Genomic DNA, 3,324 nt, shown 5'->3' with positions numbered 1-3,324 from the left:
GGGCGGCCCCAGGGGAGCGGCGCCCCGGTCGGGCGGGGACCCGCGGAGCCTTTGGCGGGCGGGAGAGCAAGCCCGCTGTCTCTAAGCCTCCTCGCATCCGCTGGGACCGCAAGAAGTAAAGGAACGTGATGGAGACCACGGGTGTGAGGAGCCAGAGTGCTAGGCCCTCGGTCCCGTGCCCCGGGGGCTTCGCCGGAGCGCGAAGGCCGGATTTCAAGGGGCGGCCGGCCACACGCAAACGTTGCTTCCACCGGGCTAGCGGGGCCTGATATAATAACACGCCTGACTACTGCCCCTTCACCTTCATAAACACAAAGGGGACCAAAAGAATTTAGAAAGTCTGAAGCAATTAACAGCAGGCAGAAACCTACTAAAACTAGCCCCAAATTACGAGTTTGTTTTCTGGGGTTTTTTTTTTTTTTTTTTTTTTGAGATGGAGTCTCGCTCTGTCACCAGGCTGGAGTGCAGTGGCGCGATCTCGGCTCACTGCAACCTCTGCCTCCCGGGTTCAAGGGATTCTTCTGCCTCATCCTCCCGAGTAGCTGGGATGACAGGCGAGCACCACCCCGCCAGCTAATATGTTTGTATTTTTAGTAAAGACGGGGTTTCACCATGTTGGCCAGAATGGTCTCGATCTCTTGACCTGGGGATCTGCCCATCTCGGCCTCCCAAAGTGCTAGGATTACAGGCCTGAGCCACAGAGCCCGTCCTAAAGCAAGCTGGTAAGACTCATTACAAAAAGCTAAAGTGAAAAAAGAAAGAAAACAATTCAAAAATATTTCATTATGTGCTACAGCAATATCCACACAAGCACTAAAATTCAGACCTCGGCTGGGTGCGGTGGTTCATGCCTGTAATCCCAGCACTTTGAGAGGTTAAGTTGGATATATCACGAAGTCAGGAGTTCAAAACCAGCCTGACCAACATGGTGAAACTCTGTCTCCACTAAAAATACAAAATTTAGGCAGAGGTGGTGGCACGTGCCTGTAGTCCCAGCTACTTGGGAGGCCAAGGCGGGCGGATCACCCGGTCAGAAGTTCGAGACTAGTCTGGCTAACATGGTGAAACCTCATCTCTACTAAAAATACAAAAATTAGCCGGGCGTGGTGGCGCATGCCTGTAATCCCAAGATTACGTCTCAGGAAAAAAAAAAAGTCAGACTTCATCCCTGGATCCATCTTGGTTCACATTTCCCAGGATTATGAGCCCTAGTCACCTTAAGGGCCAGTAGTGACTCGAGTAGAATTAGATAGGCATATCCTATTAGCTACAAGAGATTTTTCTTTCTTTCTTTCTTTTTTTTTTTTTTTTTTGAGACAGGGTCTCACTCTGTCACTCATGCTGGAGTACAGTGGGAGGATCTCAGCTCACTGCAACTTCCGCCTCCCAGGCTCAAGTGATCCTCCCACCTCAGCCTCCCTAGTAGCTGGGACCACAGACGCTCATCACCACACCCAGCTAATTTTTTGTATTTTTGTGCTTTTTATTAAAAAAAAAAAAAGTTACATATATATGATATATATCTTATGATCCCAGTTTTAGTTTATCAATAAATACAGCAATATGAATATATACCTATATACGTCTAGTTAGAAAAATAAATGCATAGGTAAGAGACTGAGTAAAGTACTTGAAAATGTTAATAGTTACAATGTGTGGGTGGGGGCATTGTGATTACTTTTTTCCCTAAACTATTGTGTGTGTGTGTGAGTATGTGTGTAAACTTTTAGTTTTGAGGGTATATGTGAAGGTTGGTTGCATAGGTGAACTCATGTCATGGGGGTTTGTTGTACAGATTATTTCATCACCCAGTTAAGTCCAGTATCCGACGGTTATCTTTTCTACTCCTCTCCCTCCTCCCATCCTCGTCTGTCAAGTAGACCCCAGTGTCTGTTGTTCCCCGTTTTTTTTTTTAAGACAGGGTTTCACCATGTTGGCCAGGCTGGTCTCAAACTCCTCAGCTCAAGTGATCCACCCACCTCAGCCTCCCAAAGTGTTGGATTACAGGCATGAGCAACCGCACCTGGCCTTTCTTTTCCCATCTTTGTGTTTCATGAGTTATTTAGCTACCATTAATTTTTATTTTATTTTTTATAGAGATGGGGTCTCACTATGTTGCCCAGGCTGGTCTCAAACTCCTAGCCTCTAGCGATCCTCCTGTCTCAACCGTCCAAAGTGCTGGGATTATAGGCATGAGCCACCATACCCAGCCTACAAGTCATCTTTTTCATGAGCAATATGGTCCACTGAATCCAGGTGGACCACCTTGTCACATCATGCCACAGAGCTTTCAGCCTTAGCCTTAGCTGGCTCAAGACATGATTTTCTTACAATGACAATTGTAATGCTTCTGAACATTTGTATAGCACCTGGAAGATGTTACCATGCTGGGCGGTGCAGGGGAAGGGAGATACACATAGTGGCCGGGAAAATTGCAGAATTCCTAATCAGAAAACGTGGGTTCTGGCAATGACTTGCCATGGGGTCATATGCTAACACAGGCTATCTATGCTAGGTTCTCTATAGGGTTTAATTGAGAAAATATCCACAAAAAATATTGATAAATATTAAAGTATCCTACTAATTACAACTGCTGCTTTTAAAAAGCAGTAAACAGGCCAGGTGTGGTAGCTCATGCTTGTAATCCCAGCACTTTGGAAGGCCAAGGTGGGAGGATCACCTGGTCAGGAGTTCGCGACCGGTCTGGCTAACGCAGTGAAACCTCGTCTCTACTAAAAATACAAAAATTAGCCAGGCATGGTGGTGCATGCCTGTAATCCCAGCTACCTGGAAGGCTAAGGCAGGAGAATCACTGGAACCCAGGAGGCAGAGGCTATAGTGATCCAAGATCTCACCACTGCACTCCAGCCTGGGCAACAGAATGAGACTCCATCTCAAAAAAAAAAAAAAACAGAAAAAGAAAAAAAGCAGTAAACAGGCAGATGTGGGACCTCATGCCTGTAATCCAAGTACTTTGAGAGCCTGAGGCAGGAGGATTGCGTCAAGCCTAAAGTTCCAGACTACCCTGGCCAACATAGCAAGACCCTGTTTCTAAAAACAAATTTTTTCTAGTTAGCTGGGTGTAGTGGTGTGCACCGGTAGTCCCAGCTACTCAGGAGGCTGTGACAGAAGGACCACTTGAGGCCAGGAGTCTGAGGTTGCAGTGAACTATGATCCTGCCATGCACTCTAGCCTGGCCAACAGAGACTCCATCTCTTAAAAAATAAATAAATAAAAGCAGTAAATACTATGACGCTCCACATAGGTACTATTATAGTACTGTATGCAGATGAAGATAATTCTTTTTTTTTTTTTTTTTTTTTT

This window comes from Rhinopithecus bieti, unplaced genomic scaffold (assembly GCF_001698545.2).
Source record: "Rhinopithecus bieti isolate Rb0 unplaced genomic scaffold, ASM169854v2 scaffold_33940, whole genome shotgun sequence".
Taxonomy (NCBI): domain Eukaryota; kingdom Metazoa; phylum Chordata; class Mammalia; order Primates; family Cercopithecidae; genus Rhinopithecus; species Rhinopithecus bieti.
Note: the sequence above shows the minus strand (reverse complement) of the source record.